The sequence below is a fragment of the Chamaea fasciata genome, unplaced genomic scaffold, assembly GCF_029207755.1.
Source record: "Chamaea fasciata isolate MVZ Bird 193981 ecotype frontalis unplaced genomic scaffold, bChaFas1.0.hap1 SCAF_29, whole genome shotgun sequence".
NCBI lineage: Eukaryota > Metazoa > Chordata > Aves > Passeriformes > Sylviidae > Chamaea > Chamaea fasciata.
Genome location: NW_027094114.1, coordinates 2,233,449 through 2,252,923, shown reverse-complemented (window position 1 = coordinate 2,252,923; position 19,475 = coordinate 2,233,449). Strand labels below are relative to the sequence as shown.

The following is a 19,475-nucleotide window of genomic DNA, read 5'->3' as shown; positions in this document are numbered from 1 at the left end:
CCACATGCTTACAGCAGAGATAGTCTGAGTTGTACTTACAGAATCCATAATGGGATGTTCCTGCTCTAGGAGATCATTGCAGGAGCTGCAGCTGCATTGTCCTGCAGCCAGAGGCTTCCAGTGTCAAGGGCTGGAAATGATTCTCGCCCAGTCAGTCCTCAGCGTCTTCCCAGCCCTGAGTGATTGAAGCTCTCTGTGCCTGTGTGCTGTGCCCAGGGTGGCTGCAAGCAGTGCCCCAGCCCTGCTGGGCTGTGCACAGGAGCCACTTTGATGGAGAAATGCCTTTTTGAAGCTCATCTTGGTTGCCAGGAGGTGCCTCTGTGTCAGGAGCCCGGCCCAGCTCAGCAGCACAGACACAGCACAAAAATGTTAATGAGCCTCTTGGGGATTTGCTGTTATTTACATCAGACTCAGTCCCTGAGAGAGTGTTCAAAAAACTTCTCAAGGACTCAAAGTCAGATTAAAAACGCCAAAGTTTCTTGAAGTTTTAAATGGGTCCCATTGAGGGACACACCTGAGAAAGTGTCCCCAGGTTCCAGTTAGAGCAGAACACCGCAGGCACTGATGACAGGTGGGGACAAACAAGGCAAAGGTGTCTCTGATGCTGAGCAAACCTGCATGTGTTTCAGGAATGCAAAAGGCCAAGGCCTGAGCTCCAGCCCCTGTCAAGGCAGATGGTGTCCCTTCCTGTGGTGGTTTTATGTTTGCCGAATTTTGTTTACTAGCTGGGAGATAAGATTTTGGGAGAAAAAGCTCAAACAGGCTCAACTTAAAAGTAAAAACAGATAGATTTTATTAGCATACACTAAGAAAAGGAAAAAGGAAAAATGAGACATTCAAACATCTTTCCACTTACCACAAACCGTTCACTTTCCCACTCAACAGAGAGAAAACTATGATTTTTAGCCAGTTGCAACTATTTAAACACAATCCTGCACCACCTTGGGAGAGGAGCCTCTCAAGAGTTTATGGAGATACATGCCACAGGAAAAGGTCTGGTGGTTCTCATGGTCACAAATCTGCAACCACACGGAATTTTTGCAGATTCTGTGCAGTCCCACCCATATAACAGTTTCCCAAGCTGCTTATGGGCCTCTGCATGTTTGGGGTACCATTTTAAGAATGCTTTTCTAGTATAAAGCAAGGATTCTCTTCTTCTTTCTCTAAAATCATCACTACCTCAAAAGAAATAGAGACCTCCTTTTATGCCTAGGAGCCAGAACTTCAAAATTACTTCCTTTCTAGAAGCATCTTTGTCTCAAAGGCTGAGACTTCCTTATTTTTTCCCAGGAGCCGGGTATATTTTCTATTCAAAATCCTAAATTAAATCTCATTCATATCAGTACATACAACTGTTTGACTAGAACTTGCCTTCTCCCAAACAGCATTATAATAATCTATTTTTTCTGTAATTCACATCCAGAGAAGTCTGGTCATAAATAGCCACTTCTTCAAATAGTCTTTATCAGTTCTTTTGCTAACTTTTGTCTCATACTCTCTCCTTACATTTCAAATCACTCTGTCTTCTATGAAGGAAGGAAAAAGGTTAATGTCTTTGCCTAAAGTCTTTTTTTTTTCTCCTTCTCCAGCTGACTCCCAGAACTTCAAGGCTGAAAGTGATAGCAGGGGGAGCATGGAGAAGAATCATGCTCAAGAACACTGATGGATGACCCTCCTCCGGCCCTGGTCTGATCTAAAGCAACTCAAACTTGGATTAGCTCCCTGGAGCTCCAGAGAAGAATTTTCAAAATTCTCTCCTCCATCAGCCAGCACGGGTTTAGGATAGGTAAGTCATGTTTGAGCAACCTGATCTCCTTTTATGACCAGGCGACCCGCCTGGTGGATGTGGGAAAGACTGTGGATGGTGTCTGTTAGGACTTCAGCAAGGCCTTAGGCACTGTCTCCCACAGCACGCTCCTGAAAAATCTGGCAGCCCACAGCTTGAACAGGAGCACTCTTTGCTGGGTTAACAACTGGCTTCATGGCCGGGCCCAGAGAGTGGTGGGGAAGGGTGCTGCATCCAGCTGGCAGCCAGTCACCAGGGGTGTTCCTCAGGGGTCTGTGATGGGGCCAGCTCTGTTCAATGTTTATATTGATGCCATTGATGAGGGTATCGAATATTTCATTAGTAAATTTGTGGACGACACTAAGCTGGGAGTGTGTGTCGACCGCTTGGAAGATAGGATGGCTCTGCAGAGAGACCTGGAACAGTTGGATGGGTGGGCAGAGTCTAACAAAATGAAGTTTAATGAGTCCAAGTGTTGATTCCTGCATTTTGGTCACAATAACCCCCTGCAGCATTATAGGCTGGGCACGGCATGGCTGGACAGTGCCCAGGCGGAAAGGGACCTGGGGGTTCTAGTCAGCAGTCAGCTGAACAGGAGCCAGCAGTGTGCCCAGGTGGCCAAGAAAGCCAATGACACCAGGCCTGGATCAGGCGTGGTGTGGCCAGCAGGAGCAGGGAAGTCATTCTTCTCCTGTACTCCGCACTGCTGAGGCCACACCTCGAGTGCTGTGTCCAGTTCTGGGCCCTCAGTTTAGGAAGGATGTTGAGATGCTTGAACCTGTCCAGAGGAGGCAACAAGGCTGGTGAGGGGCTGGGAACACAACTCCTGTGAGGAATGACTGAGGGAGTAGGGCTTGTTTAGCCTGGAGAAAAGGAGATGCAGAAGTGACCTTATCCCTCTCTACAACTCCCTGAAAGTTGCTTGTAGTCATGGGGAGGTTGGTCTCTTTCTCCAGGCAGCAACTGACAGAACGAGAGGACACAGTCTTAAGCTGCATCAAGGGAAATCCAGGTTGGAAATTAGGAAGAAGTTTTTCACTGAACGAGTGATTAAAAAGTGGAATAGTCTGCCCAGGGAGGTGGTGGCATCACCATCCCTGGATGTGTTGAGAAGGAGACTGGATGTGGCACTTGATGCCATGATCTAGTTGAGGTGTTAGGGCTGGGTTGGACTCGATGACCTTGAAGGTCTCTTCCAGCCTACACATTCTGTGATTTTGTGAGACAAGAGGTTCCGGCAGTCAAGCCCAGAGCACGGCCACCGGCCACCGCGGCCCCTGGCACAGGGCCAGCACTGCCGATCTGCAATCCTCCTCCTCTCCCCATCAGAGGCGCTGGAAGAAAAAGGGGACAGTGCCTGCCCAGGCAGCTCTCCTACAGGCAGTGGCCCTCCCAAGGCCTTGCCAGGCCTGGCTCTGGGGAGGCCTAGCCTGAACCTCTGACTTATGAAGTGGTGTTAACTCCTTGCCAGCCAGAAATAGAAAGACGACTGAGTCACTTGGTACCTTTGATTCAAGACTGGGTCCCAAGAGACATGTACAACACTCTTATTTGTCAACCAAGCTGTCAATCCATACTATTCCTTCTTAAAAAAAAAAAAAAAAAATCTTTCACATTCATGCTAAACCACCACATTCCCTCAGTGCTCAGGGCTCTTCCCGGCCCACTGGGATGTGGGGATGTGCAATGCCCAGGGTAGCACCATGGGGCGGCCCCTGCCAGGCTGCTGAGCAGGGACAAGGAGGCAATGAGGCCCCAGGCCTGCAAGGGTCACTTGTCTCCTCCTCATGGCTCAGGCCCAGGCCCAGCAGCCATGGCCAAAGTGCTGCAGGAATTGGCTCTGTCAGGGCCTTGCAGCTGCTGCCCATCCCTGTGCCCTGTGCAGCCCAGGCTGTCCTACGGTGTCCGTGCCCTGCGCCTCTGTCCCTGCAGGCTGTCGTCATCCCCTGGCTGCCCCACCTGGCTGGGCCCTTCCTTTGCTGACAGCTCTGCGTCCTGCCTGCCTCTGCCTGGCCACACAGAGCCTTGCGCTTGAAACCAGAAGGCTTAATTAGACTTTTCCTGTGCCTGTGATGTTTTAGCACAGGAACAAGGCATGCCGGGCCTCCTTTCCCTTCAAGGACGGTTGTAAGACAAGTAGAAGACATCTGGCTCAAGAGTGCAGGGATAGAAGAAACAAGGAGTGAATTTGGGAACTTGGGGTGGGTGGTACAGTAATGGGTAAATTGTAATACACATGTAGCAACTGTATAAAAGTAACACTCTTTTAGAAGCACATGTCCATGGAACCTTATGAGTTACCATGGGATGGAAAAGAACCATCTGTCTTTCCAGGTGCCCATGGCCAAAATTGATACTCCCCCTGAAAAATTCCCTATATGCAAGGGTTCTTCCAGACAAAAGCTTCCAGGACAGAGAACTCAGGCTGGCTTTGGCCTCTGCTGGTCACCTGTCATCTCAAGGAAGCCCTGAGGGAAGTATTTGAATAGGTTTGATTACTGCAACATCAATGAATCTCTTATCATCTGAAAAGCTCAGATGCTCTTCCGATCATAGGTGTCTTTTTTTTCTCATTGTGTATTATGCATGACATATTTTTTCAGCTAAATAATAGTATTCTTATCACTCTCTCAGTGTGATCTGACACAAAACCCGTCCTCTACATACGGATCCAGGTCACGTGTAGAAGCAAAGACAATAAAGAATCCAGCAGGAATTTTTGTCTCTGCTCCCATCTGTCACATCTCTGGAGATGGAGGTGCAGCCCCATCACGTGGGAAGGCTAAAGGGGTCACAGGTTCAGCTCCCACACAGAGAACTTGCACACCCTGGGGTGCCCCTTTCAGCCTCAGTGCCCAGAGCCTTTCTGCAACCTTCCCCTGGAGCTGCTGCTTCCCTGCAGCCCCGGCCATGGACAGCAGCAGAACCTGGTGTGTCCCAAGCAGCAGGGCCAGCTCAGGGCCCTGTGGGGAGCAGGGCTGGGGCAGCAGGACAAGCCAGCCCGGCCAGCCAGGGCACACTCAGCTGGGGAAAGGGATGTCCAGGGAGAAGAGCAAGGGAGAGTTTCTGTGCCTGCAGGGAGGAATCTAGAGGAAGCTGCTGCAGCGGCAGGCACCAGCTCTGGCCAGGCCCCTTACTCCCCTGCCCAGGGCTACTGTGCCGGCCTGGGGAGAGGGGCTGGCACTGAGTGGGCAGAGGCAGCCTGTGCTGGGCATCTCCTGGAGCCAGGAGCAGGAGTCCTGCACTGTCACGTTGTCACACTATGGAACCAAGGAGACCCTTATGACACTGGGGTCCCCATGGAAACAAGGGGCCACTGTGACACTTTGGGGCCTCAAGGAACCATAAGTGTCCTTTGCGATACTGCGGAACCAAGGGGCCTTTGTGACACTCTGGGGCCCCATTGAAGCAATGGGACGTTGTGACACTTCAGGCCCTCATGGAACCAAGGAGAGCAGTGTGGCACTACAAGGGCTCATGGAATAAAGGAACCCTTGTGACACAGGGGAGGCCAAGGAAACCAAGTGGTCCATTGTGACATTGAGGGGCCTCCGAGAACCAAGGGGCCATTATGACACTTTTGGGTGTTATGAAAGCAAAGGGGATCCTTGTGGCACTGTGGGGTCTTGTGTAACCAAGGGTCTGTGTGGCACAGCAGGGCCTCATGGAACCAAGGCCATTTCAAAACTGCTGAGCCAAGTAGACCATTGGGACACTGTGGGGCCTGATTGAACTGATGAGAATATGATGACACAGTGAGACTTTATGGAAACAAGGATCTATTGTGACACTTTGGGGTCTCCTTTAACCAGGAGTCCAATTGTGACACTGCAGAGCCAAAGAGATCATTGTGATCCTACAAGGTCTCATGGAACCAAGTGGCCACTGTGTCACTTTGGGGCTCCATTGGACCAAGGCCACTGTTGTGACACTGTAGGGCATCATGGAACCAAAGGGCCCTTGTGACACTGCAGGGCCCCATGTGTAAGAGACAATCCAAAGATCCCTCATCTGCCTCACGACTATCGTCAAGGACAGAGACTGAAACCCCTAAAAGGGACTTTAAAATCTCAGCACAGGAGTTCTGGCTTGGCTGAGGTGGGATGTTGACCAAGTGCTGCCTGCTGGTGTGTTTGATGGAAAAAACCCAGCACGCATTTCTATCGGAACATCAGAACCTGAGCAGAAACAATGGGCAAGTCACGGTGAAGTGACTGCGCCTGCTGACTTGTACTGGTTGACACTGTACCTGCTGACGGCTGACCTGTTCTGAGTTCTCAAAATGAGCACACTGTAATGATTTCCCCCACCTGTTTGGCCAACTCCCTGTCGCTTCAGAAAAGACTATAAGGACCCCTGAATTAACCAGAGACTTTGAGATCTCCCCACAGAAGAAGACGGATCTATTGGCCAGACCACGAGGATTTCATCTCTCCGTTGGTAGCTATAACCCACCCTCTCTTTCTCTTTTCTCTCTATCCTTTATTTCCCTTCAAATCCCCACTATCGCATTTGTTGGCACTAAATAAAGGTGCATTTTTGATTGAGTAAACTGAGTTGTCCCCTGCTCTGTCTTTTGCGCCTTGAGATCCTTAAAACAAACCATCAGATTCCCCGCATATATTTGCGGACCCTGACATTAAATTGGCGTCACGGACAGGATCTTGATGGACAGAGGGGTTGCGGGTTTTATATAGTTTGTAAAAGGGGAAGGACCCTCGTCTCAGCCGCACCTAGCACGCCATTTTGGTGAGCACTGTTAGAAAGCAAGGGGGGGGAAGGAAAATTCCCACAAACTCTATACGCCCAGGCGAATAGCACTCCCTGTCATCAGGATTTCACAAAAAGATCTCATTGTGCAAAAGATGGGACTGTAGTTAGGTTTTTTTGTGTGTTTTGGGCTGCTTGGTGTAGTTGAGGAGACAACTATTTGCAACTAAGGTGAACCTCTCAGGCAGTTTTGGTCTCCTCGCCCATTCCAGGGAAGCGAAGGGAAACACAGTTGTAGCTGTGCTTTTGGTGTAACTTTAAGAATACCTCCCTGAGAGTGGTTTTGGTCCCTTCACAAAATGACTGAAAAAGATAAGAATGCATTTTATGCTTTGTTAGCGAAACATGGCGCTAGACCTTCTGCAGATGGAGAAAGGTGGGCACAGAATAATTGGTTTAACTTTGAAAACATAGTAAATACAATATATCCTTTACAACATGATGTTAGATATAAACTGGGCAGAAATAAAACCATTTTTTGCTCAGTTTGGGGGGCCTGTCTCTCGGCAGCCATAGCAACCCGTTTTAAACGGGTAAGTGAAGAAAAAGCAGTAATAGAATCCCTGCAAAATTTGGTAGAAGCTTTGCAAACACAATTAGAACAGGAAAGAATTATTTGCTGCAGATTTCCCTTGCAAAAGGGCGAAGTAACAACTTAAAATCTGCAGATTCACCCACAGAAATAGAAAGAAAGGAGACAGACAACATTAAACAAATATACCCTCAGAAAGAATTAGAACACATATAAAATTGTGGGGAACACTGTTGCTCCAACTTGAGACCTCTCATCAAAACAGAATATAATTCTATAAATGAAGAGGATCGTGATCCCCACATAACCACCAAAGAAATACCATACATGGCCACTGAATTAGCTAAATTAAAGAAAGAATACTCCCGCCTCCCAAGTGAATAAGAGACAGAGTATGTGTTTAGAGTTTCCCTCACGGGGGGTGACCAAATTAAGTGAACAAGAAGCAAGTGGCTATTGGGGACATGGAGTTTTCTTAACAACAGGAAATACACGTGCTCCATGGTCCCTGACACAGCGTGCAGCTTACTGGGCAGGGGGGTTAAACCCCCTAGAGAGGGGTGACCCTCTGGCAATAGTCGGCACTTCAGACCAACTCCTAGAAAACATACACAAAGCTGCATGCTTGCAAATGATACATGAAAGGAAATTAATCTCTGGCTATGAGTCACCAATGCAACAGCCTGCCAAACCTGAGATTATGACCCCCCTAATTCGAGGTTTGCCAGAGTCTCTTAAACCAACAGCAATTCTTCTTCAATAAACAAGAGCATCTATCTCTCCAACAGATAGACTTGAAAGATTTCTTGGCCATACAAGAGATCAAACTGGTTCCACTGACTCCACTGACTCCTCACCTTTTACAACTCCTAGCACACAATATAACAGCAGTCATAAACTTTGGACATGGAGTGAGGTAGCAGAGGAGTTAATAAGTCACAGTAGAAAATATGGACCAGTGAAGTACTCAGAGGACAAACAAGAAAAACCCAGAGTCAGGCACATTGCCTCTCCTAATGAAAAATCAGAAAAGGGAAAACAAATTTCCAACTGGCAGCAACAGTGGTGGCTAGGACTGAAAAGGGGAGTGCCACAAGTAGTAATGGATAAATTGCCATATGAGAAATTGGCTAAAATAATTTCTAATTGGCTCTGTCCTACACATATTGTGTTGGATCCATCAAACCGACAACCCAGCGCACCTCCTCTCCGCAAAGACGACAGCCCATCCTCTACTAACGTGGAAATCCAAGCAATTTTTGGACAAAGATCTGCAGAACTAAGGCCATCTGCTGGATTCAGAGAACCAGTGTCCCAAGAACAGTAGCAGGAGCCAGTGAAGAGAACATCGCTCAGTGTCACTCCAGGCAGGGCTGATGCTGGGCACAGCTCAGCCTTAGGGGAGCTCCCATAGCTCCTGCCTTCTCCCTCCCTGCTGACAGCTCCCTCCCTCCAACCCTCAGACCCTGCCCATCCCCCCTTTATTCCCTCCCAGCTCATCCCTTTGCTTCGCCTTCCATTAATAAACACTTTGGCTTCTTCACTTTACCTGGTGTCCTGGGTTGAAGTATATTCTATCACCATCTTCAAGAACTGTGGAAACCAGGTGAGGCAGTGCTCCCTGCCTCTTCCACTCTGGCTTATCTTCTGTTAATGGGCCCATCAGCACCTTTGCTACACAGCTCACAGATAACCCCTCTCATGGACTACCTCCTGTTAATGGGCGCATCAGGCCTTATCACATGACTCACCATCCCATTGTGAGATGCTCCGCCCAGAGGGAGAAACCAAGCATTCCAGCCTGGATATAAGCTGAGACTCTGAACACCAGAGGGGCCCTTACCCACTGGATTCCCAGAGGACCCGAGCTACCAGACCTTTCTACAGGATCACTGCTTCAGGAAGACCACCTCATCTGGACTGCTTCCATCACTACGCTCAGGTTGTATTCTGACTCTGTCAGTGGTCTTTTGTATTATTGCATCTATTTTATTTTACTTTCTTTCCTTTTTTCCTATTAAATTGTATCTCTGACTTGGAGCCTCTCATTTGTTTTGCCTTCAAACTACTACATTTTTTGGCGCCCAACGTCGGGCACAAGGCACTGAGAAAAGTCAGAATTACAATTTTGTATTGAAGAAGACACCTGTTCGCTATGATGCTCAACATGCTTACATGTGTCTTATATCTATCTCTCTATATTTTTCCCCAACTGGGGTACTATCTGCCTGTCTTAATGCTCCTGCGTAGACCAGGGTATGGTACTAAAATTGCTTTAGTGGTCTATTATGTCCATTGCTTGATAAACTCCGAGGCAATGAACATTATTCAGAATATACACCCACTTTTGTTTTCTTGTTCTGGTCTAGGATGCTACATCTGGGGCCTCAACAATCTCACCCAGCCCCTATGGGGAGGGGTGAAGAATGATTTTTTCCAGCTTTTCAGGCATGACTCAGCAGTTTTTGAAAATATGGAATATCCTCTGGATGCCAAGGACAGCATGATGTTGTTGTTAGTCCTGCTTTGTCTTCTCTGCACGGCCCGCACCATGCTTAGAATCAAAACACTACATGGTGTGATACAGCGTGTTCTGAAGGAAGAGGAAGAGGGAAAAAGAAGCAGAGCAACAGTATCAGTGTCTACACAGAGTGTCACAGAGGCGAAAGGAACCAAAGGCAAGGCAACAGTGTCCTCATCTACACAGACCTTCACAGAGGAGAAAGAAGCCAAAAGTGAGGCAACAGTGTCCACATCTATGCAGACTGTCACAGAGGAGAAAGGGACTAAGGGTGCCATCAGCATCTCCACACAAACCATCACTGAACCGGAACAGCCTAAACCAGTAGCAGTTGCCCCTGTTCAGAAGAAGAAATCAAGGACCAAATCAGTCCGCATAGTGGCTGATGAGGGTGCAGCAGGACCTTCACAATCAGCAGAAGAGACAGAGCCAGAAATCATCACTCGCTCTCTATCTCTGGGTGAGCTGCGTGACCTGCGAAGGGAATTCACCCGCCAGACCAACGAGTCCATCCTGACCTGGCTGCTCCTCATCTGGGACGCTGCAGCCAATGACACCATTTTGGATGGAAGTGAGGCCAGGCAACTGGGATCGTTGTCCCGGGATGTGGTCATTGACCAGGGGATTGGGAAAAGCCAAGAACCTCTCAGCCTCTGGCAGCGACTGCTAACAAGTGTGAAGGATAGATACCTTTGTAAAGAAGACCTCCAAGTGCACCAAGGAAAATGGAACACAATAGAACAAGGTATCCGATGCCTGAGGGAATTGGCTGTGTTGGAAATCATTTTTTCAGAAGATGAGAGATTTCCTAAAAACCCAGATGGTGTCCAGTGCACATCACGGATGTGGTTGAGATTTGCACGGCTTGGACCCGAGATGTACTCACGTTACCTGGCAACACTGCAATGGAGGGAAGGTGAGGACAGGGTAGGTGTCTTGGCTACTAAACTAAGAATTTACAAGGACACTGTCACTGCCCCAGTTCGTACCCATGTCTCGTCTGTGGAAACAAGACTGGCTGAGCAAGTCCGGAACTTGATTGAAGAAGGCCATCAGAAACTGAAAAAAGAACTTAAGGAAGAAATTTACCATATCCAGCCAGAGCCAATGAGAGTCTCTGCCATTAGGAGCAGGCGCTCCCCAGCCAGGGAGAGAGGATACACACCACGAGGTAACCTCTGGTCTTTTCTTCGGGAGCATGGAGAAGACATGAGGAAGTGGGATGGAAAACCCACCTCCTCCTTAGCAGCCCGGGTGCGTGAACTGAAAAGAGAAACACCTACCACAAAGAGCCCATCTAGAATCAATGTTGCTCCGGTCTCTCGTGCACAGAACTCCAGACGGTACAGGAATGATGATATGACTGATCCTCTTGAAGGAACCTCAGAAACATATTTACAAGAAGAGAGCAATGTATGCCATGACCAGGAATAGGGGGGCCCTGCCTCTAGCCAGGTAGAGGAAAGGGACAATCGGATCTACTGGACTGTGTGGATCCGATGGCCTGGAACATCTGACCCACAAAGATATACGGCTCTGGTTGATACCGGTGCTCAGTGTACTCTGATGCCATCAAGGTACGTGGGAGCAGAACCCATTTCCATTTCTGGGGTGACAGGAGGATTCCAGGAGCTGACTGTACTGGAAGCTGAAGTAAGTCTAACTGGGAAAGAATGGCAGAAACACCCCATTGTGACTGGTCCAGAGGCCCCATGCATTTTGGGCATAGACTATCTCAGAAATGGGTATTTCAAAGACCCAAAAGGATACCGCTGGGTTTTTGGCATAGCTGCTCTAGAGACAGAAGGCATCAGACAACTAAGTACCTTGCCTGGACTCTCAGTCGACCCCTCTGCTGTGGGACTACTGAAAGTTGAAGAACAACAGGTGCCAATCGCCCGAGCAACAGTGCACCGTCGGCAATATCGCACCGACAGAGACTCTGTGGTCCCCATCCATAAGATGGTTCGTGAGCTGGAGAGCCAAGGGGTGGTAAGCAAGGCTCGTTCACCTTTTAATAGCCCTATATGGCCCGTGTGTAAGTCCAGCGGAGAATGGAGACTGACAGTGGATTACCGTGGCCTGAATGAAGTCACACCACCACTGAGTGCTGCCGTACCAGACATGTTGGAGCTTCAGTATGAGCTGGAATCCAAGGCAGCAAAATGGTATGCGACCATTGATATTGCAAATGCCTTTTTCTCCATTCCTCTGGCAGCAGAATGCAGGCCTCAGTTTGCCTTCACCTGGAGGGGCGTGCAGTACACCTGGAACCGACTGCCCCAGGGGTGGAAGCACAGTCCCACCATTTGCCATGGACTGATCCAGGCTGCACTGGAAAAGGGTGAGGCTCCAGAACACCTGCAATACATTGACAACATTATCGTGTGGGGAAACACCGCAACAGAAGTCTTTGAGAAGGGAGAGAAGATCGTTCAGATTCTCCTGAATGCCGGCTTCGCCATCAAGACGAGCAAAGTCAAGGGACCTGCTCGAGAGATCCAGTTTCTGGGAGTGAAGTGGCAAGATGGACGGCGTCAGATTCCCACTGAAGTCATCAATAAGATCACTGCAATGTCTCCACCGACCAACAAGAAGGAAACACAAGCTTTCCTAGGTGCCATAGGCTTCTGGAGGATGCACATTCCCGAGTATAGCCAAATCGTGAGCCCTCTCTACCTGGTTTACCTGCAAGAAGAACGATTTCCACTGGGGCCCAGAACAGCAGCAAGCTTTCGCCCAGATCAAGCAGGAAATCGCTCATGCGGTAGCCCTTGGCCCAGTCAGGACGGGATCAGAGGTGAAGAATGTGCTTTACTCTGCAGCCGGGAGCCATGGTCTGTCATGGAGCCTTTGGCAGAACGTGCCGGGTGAGACTCGGGGACGACCACTGGGATTCTGGAGCCGAAGCTACAGAGGATCCGAAGCCAACTACACTCCCACAGAGAAGGAAATCTTAGCCGCCTATGAAGGAGTCCAAGCTGCCTCAGAGGTGATTGGTACTGAAGCACAGCTGCTTCTGGAACCTCGACTACCGGTGCTGGGGTGGATGTTCAAGGGAAAGGTTCCTACCACACATCACGCCACCGACACCACGTGGAGCAAATGGATCGCCCTGATCACGCAGCGCGCCCATATTGGAAACCTGAATCGCCCTGGGATTCTGGAAATTATAACAAACTGGCCTGAAGGTGAGACCTTTGGATTATCCTCTGAAGAAGAGGAGGAGCAAGTGACACGGGCCGAGGAAGCCCCACCATATAACGAGCTACCGGAGAGTGAGAGACGATATGCCCTTTTCACCGACGGTTCCTGCCGAATTGTAGGTGCTAACCGGAAATGGAAAGCTGCTGTATGGAGCCCCACACAACGAGTTGCACAAGCTACCGAGGGAGAAGGTGGCTCGAGTCAGGTCGCAGAGCTTAAAGCTGTCCAGCTGGCTTTGGATATTGCTGAATGAGAGAAGTGGCCAAGGCTCTATCTCTACACTGACTCATGGATGGTAGCTAATGCTCTGTGGGGATGGCTGGACCGCTGGAGAAAGGCCAGCTGGCAGCGCAGAGGGAAACCCATCTGGGCTGCGGAGATTTGGCAGGACATCGCCACCCGAGTAGAAAGGCTGACCGTGAAGGTTCGACACGTGGATGCGCACGTACCCAAGAGTCGGGCTAATGAAGAACATCATAACAACGAGCAGGTGGATCGAGCTGCCAAGGTGAAAGTATCTCAGGTTGATCTAGACTGGCAGCACAAAGGAGAATTATTCCTAGCTCGTTGGGCTCATGATGCCTCTGGTCATCAAGGGAGAGATGCAACATATCGATGGGCTCGTGACCGAGGGGTGGACATTACTATGGACAGCATCTCCCAGGCTATCCATGACTGCAAGACCTGTGCTGTGATCAAACAGGCCAAGCGTGTGAAGCCTCTGTGGTTTGGCGGACGATGGTCAAAGTATAGGTATGGGGAAGCCTGGCAAATTGACTACATCACCCTTCCCCAAACCCGCCAAGGCAAGCATCACGTGCTCACCATGGTGGAAGCAACCACTGGATGGCTGGAGACCTACCCTGTGCCTCATGCTACTGCCCGGAACACCATCTTGGGCCTGGAAAAGCAGGTCCTGTGGAGACATGGCACCCCTGAGAGAATTGAGTCAGACAACGGGACTCATTTCAAGAATGGCCTCATAAGTACTTGGGCCAGAGAACACGGAATCGAATGGATATACCATATCCCATACCATGCACCAGCTGCTGGGAAGGTGGAACGCTGCAATGGACTTCTTAAAACTACCCTTAAGGCACTTGGTGGAGGGACCTTCAAAAATTGGGAACAGAACTTAGCAAAGGCCACCTGGATGGTCAATACCCGAGGGTCCATCAGTCGAGCTGGTCCTGCCCAATCTGAATCCTTGCATACAGTGGATGGAGATAGGGTCCCTGTGGTACACATGAGAGGTATGTTAGGAAAGACTGTTTGGATTAATCCCACCTCGGGCAAGGGCAAACCCATCCGTGGGGTTGTCTTTGCTCAAGGACCTGGTTACACTTGGTGGGTGATGCAAAAGGATGGGGAAACCCACTGTGTACCACAAGGAGACCTTATTTTAAGTGAGAACTGTGTGTAGCATTTCATTATATATATATATGTGTGTGTGTGTAGTTTAAGGAAGGTATTGATTTGGGATGATGTAGATGGTAATAGAATAAGGGGTGGATAATGTCCTGGGTTGAAGTATATCCTATCACCATCTTCAAGAACTGTTGAAACCAGGTGAGGCAGTGCTCCCTGCCTCCTCCACTCTGGCTTATTGTCTTGGTTTAGGAAGACAGGTATCTGCTAGGTAAAATTACAATCAGAGGCTCTTTGGCAAAGATTTGGGAAATAGGAATAGCAGTTCATTACTAGTATGTAATACAAAGCAAACAAACACAAAAAAAAAACTCCCCCCCCACCAAACAACTACAGCATTAATGACAAACGACAACAGTACCAAGAACCTTGAGGGCTTTGTTTCACAAAACCCAGGGCAGTTTGGTTTCGGTGTCCCTGCAGGATCCTCAGAGCACCAAGCTGGAACAGTGGAAAAGTCCCGGGCTGGTAGCTGGGATGGCAGGGTGTCCCGGCAGGCAGGGGCAGGATGTCCCGGCAGCGCAGGGGGTGCAGGGTCACGCTGCAGCAAGAGGAGCAACGCCGAAGAAGTTCGAAGGCGAGGCAGAAAAAAGCGGCCCAGCTTCTGCTCGGCGTGCTTTGCGGCGGCTGAGATCCTCGAGGAGCGGCAGACACGCGTCTCCCGAACGCCAGAAGCAGAAAAGCACGCAGCTGCCTCAAGCTGTGTCTTTTACCTGCGTTATCTCCCCCTTCCACCTTTTGTCCATCTCTTTGTTTCAGCCAAGCACTCTCAAGTATCCAACACCCGGTCCCCTTGGCAACCCGTGGGGAAAAAATTCCCCAGAGAAAGAAGGAACAAACCCAACCCCCAACATTATCCACCCCGAATTTTTTTCCCATACAAACATATTACATTGAGTTTTAACTATTAAAAATACATATATATATATGCAAATATGGATGCAGCCACATTGTCATGGGTAGTTCACCCCAAAACAAGGTCCCCTTGAGGTATGCATCGGGTCTCTCCATCCTTTTGCATCACCCACCAGGTGCAACCTGGTCCCTGAGCGAAGACAACCCCACGGATGGGATTGTCTTTGCTGGAGGCAGGATTAATCCAAACAGTTTTTCCCAGCATACCTCTCATGTGTACCACTGGAACCTTATCTCCGTCTGTCTTTTGCAAGGGCTCAGATTGGGCAGGACCTGCTCGGTTGGTGGAACCTCGAGTGTTCACCAACCAGGTGGCCTTTGCTAAATTAGTATCCCAATTCTTAAAGGTTCCCCCACCCAGTGCTTTCAAGGTAGTTTTAAGCAGGCCATTGCACCGTTCAACTTTCCCGGCCGCTGGTGCATGATAAGGAATATGGTACACCCACTCAATGCCATGTTCTCTAGCCCAGGTGCTTATAAGACTATTCTTGAAATGAGTTCCATTGTCCGACTCGATTCTCTCAGGGGTGCCATGTCTCCACAGGACTTGTTTTTCCAGGCCCAGGATGGTGTTCCGGGCAGTAGCATGAGGCACAGGGTAGGTCTCCAACCATCCAGTGGTGGCTTCCACTATGGTTAGCACATAACGCTTGCCCTGGCGGGTTTGGGGAAGGGTGATGTAGTCAATCTACCAGGCTTCCCCATATTTATATTTGGACCACCGCCCACCATACCATAAGGGCTTCACCCGCTTGGCTTGCTTGATTGCAGCACATGTCTCACAGTCATGGATAACCTGAGAAATACTGTCCATGGTTAAATCCACCCCTCGGTCTCGGGCCCACTTATAGGTGGCATCTCTGCCCTGATGACCCGAGGCATCATGGGCCCATCGAGCTAGGAACAACTCTCCCTTGTGTTGCCAATCTAAATCTATCTTTGACACTTCTATCTTGGCAGCCTGATCTACCTGCTTGTTGTTTTGGTGTTCCTCATTAGCCCGACTCTTGGGAACATGGGCATCTACATGGCGGACTTTCACAGGCAGCTTCTCTACACGAGTGGCAACGTCCTTCCATTCATCAGCAGCCCAGATTGGTTTTCCTCTACGCTGCCAGTTGGCCTTTTTCCACCTTTCCAGCCAGCCCCACAGAGCATTGGCTACCATCCACGAATCAGTGTAGAGGTAGAGCTTTGGCCACTTCTCTCTTTCAGCAATGTCAAGGGCTAATTGAACAGCTTTGAGTTCAGCAAGCTGACTTGATCCCCCGTCTCCTTCAGTGGCTTCTGCAACCTGTCGTGTGGGGCTCCATACGGCTGCTTTCCACTTACGGTTCATTCCCACGATGCGACAGGAACCATCAGTGAAAAGAGCGTAGTGTGTTTCTTCTGCTGGCAGTTGGTTGTATGGAGGAGCTTCTTCAGCCCGTGTCACTTGTACCTGCTCCTCTTCTTCCGTGAAACCGAAGTTTTCTCCTTCCGGCCAGTTTGTAATTATCTCCAAAATCCCAGGGCGATTTGGGTTTCCAATACGGGCACGCTGTGTGATGAGGGCAGTCCATTTGCTCCATGTGGCATCAGTGGCATGGTGCGTGGAGGGAGCCTTTCCTTTAAACATCCACCCCAGCACTGGTAGTCGGGGTGCCAAGAGGAGTTATGCTTCTGTGCCAATCACTTCTGAGGCGGCTTGAACTCCTTCATAGGCGGCCAAGATCTCCTTCTCTGTGGGAGTGTAGTTGGCTTCAGATCTTCTGTAACTTCGACTCCAGAAACCCAGTGGTCGGCCTCGGGTCTCCCCTGGCACCTTCTGCCAAAGGCTCCAGGACAAACCGTTGTTCCCGGCTGCAGAATAAAGCACATTCTTCACATCTGGTCCCGTCCTGACTGGGCCAAGGGCTACTGCATGAGCAATCTCCTGCTTGATCTGGGCAAAGGCTTGTTGCTGTTCAGGGCCCCAGTGCAAATTGTTCTTCTTGCGGGTAACCAGGTAGAGAGGGCTCACGATCTGACTGTACTCAGGAATGTGCATCCTCCAAAAACCTATGGCATCTAGGAAAGCTTGTGTTTCCTTTTTGCTGGTCGGTGGAGACATTGCTGTGATCTTATCAATGACCTCAGTGGGGATCTGCCGCCGTCCATCTTGCCACTTTACTCCCAGGAACTGGATCTCTCTGGCAGGTCCCTTGACTTTGCTCTTCTTGATGGCAAACCCGGCTTTCAGCAAAATCTGGATGATCCTCTCTCCTTTCTCGAATACTTCAGCTGCAGTCTTTCCCCACACAATGATGTCATCGATGTACTGTAGATGTTCTGGAGCCTCACCCTTCTCCAGTGCAGCCTGGATCAGCCCATGGCAGATGGTGGGGCTGTGTTTCCACCCCTGGGGCAGCCGGTTCCAGGTGTACTGCACGCCCCCCCAGGTGAAAGCAAACTGAGGCCTGCATTCTGCAGCCAGAGGAATGGAGAAAAATGCATTGGCAATGTCAATAGTGGCATACCACCTCGCTGCCTTGGACTCCAGCTCGTACTGAAGTTCCAGCATGTCCGGCACAGCAGCGCTCAGCGGTGGAGTCACTTCATTCAATGCACGATAGTCCACAGTCAGTCTCCATTCTCCATCAGACTTGCGCACAGGCCAGATGGGGCTGTTGAAGGGTGAGTGGGTTTTGCTGACCACCCCTTGGCTCTCCAGCTCACGGATCATCTTGTGGATGGGGATCACGGCGTCCCGATTTGTCCGATACTGCCGACGGTGCACTGTCGAGGTGGCAACAGGTACTTGTTGTTCGTCTACCTTCAGGAGTCCCACTGCAGATGGGTTCTCTGATAGTCCCGGCAAGGTGTTCAACTGCTTAATGTTCTCTGTCTCCACAGCAGCTATTCCAAAAGCCCATCTGAGTCCTTTAGGGTCTTTATAATATCCATTCCTGAGGAAGTCTATGCCCAGAATACATGGAGCCTCTGGGCCGGTCACAATCGGAAGTTTCTGCCACTCCTTCCCGGTCAGGCTCACCTCGGCTTCAACCAGAGTCAGTTCCTGTGATCCCCCCGTCACCCCGGCAATGGAAATCGGTTCTGCCCCCACATGTCCTGATGGCATTAGAGTACACTGCGACCCAGTATCTACTAAAGCTTCATATTTTTGTGGCTCTGATGTGCCAGGCCATCGAATCCACACAGTCCAAAAAACCCGATTTTCCCGTGCCTCTTCCTGGCTAGAGGCAGGGCCCCTCTAGCACTGGTTATTATTCCCTTCTTGGACATACATGGTAGAGGTTCCTTCGAGGGAATCTGACACAGCATTCCCACCTCCGTAATACCTGGCAGCTTGCTCATGGGAGGCTGAGGCTACCTTCATTCTAGTGGAACTCCCTCTGTTAGCGTTTTTCTCCTTGAGCTCACGTACCCGTGCTGCCAGGACAGAAGTAGGTTTCCCATGCCACGCTCCCATGTCCTCCCCATGGTCCCGCAGATAAAACCACAGGTCAGCTCGAGGGGTGTACCCTCTCTCTCTCGCTGGGGAATGTTGGGCTCTGATTCTGGGGCCTGTGACTCGCACCGGTGCTACATGGGAACTGTTCCTTCTCATCTCCTCTCTCACCTCCTTTATCTCCTCTTTGAGTTCCTTCACCACCGCAGAGACATGAGCCTGCATTGGGCCACTGATCATACTTTCATAATTTCTGAGCTTGTTGGCAACAGAACCCACTGTCTCTCGGTTATCCTCGGCATTAATTGTTGCGATGAATGTGGCGTATTGGGATGGTCCATGAGTTGCCAGATTCCACAACATGTGCCCTGTGCATTTAACCTTGTCGGGGTCATTATCATGCTGTCCGGTCCTCCCAAAAAGTACTTCCAATACTGCCACTTCTCTCAACTGTTGGATTCCTTCTTCAAGGGTCTTCCATCGCATTCTATTGTTGTGCTCTTGCATTCTGTCTCTGTGGACAAATCTCTCTCTCACACTCATTAGAAGTCGTTCCCAAAGGGGAAGGGGCCTTTGCTCTCTTACAAATACCTGATTTATACCTGAGTCCTGGGTCAAGGGTCCCAAATTCCTTGCTTCAGCACTATCCAGTTGCACACCTGTACCCATAAGGTCCCAGACTCGAAGTAGCCAGGCTGTATAAGCCTCACGTCCTCGTCGTGCAATATCTTTTTGCAGATTACGTAGACTTTCATATGTCAGGGACTCAGTGATGATCTCAACCTGTGGCTCTTCTGTGGGCTGTGAGGACCCTCCTTTCTTACCCTTAATATCAGGATCTGACGATTTCACTTTACACTTCCTTGTTTCCACAGGGGCGACTGCT

General features: G+C 49.8%; 1 pseudogene; it reads left to right on the top strand.

The window, feature by feature from the left end:
* The first annotated feature begins 6,855 nt into the window (after positions 1-6,855).
* LOC136302446 (uncharacterized) lies at positions 6,856-8,415 on the top strand (annotated as a pseudogene).
* Positions 8,416-19,475: the final 11,060 nt, after the last annotated feature.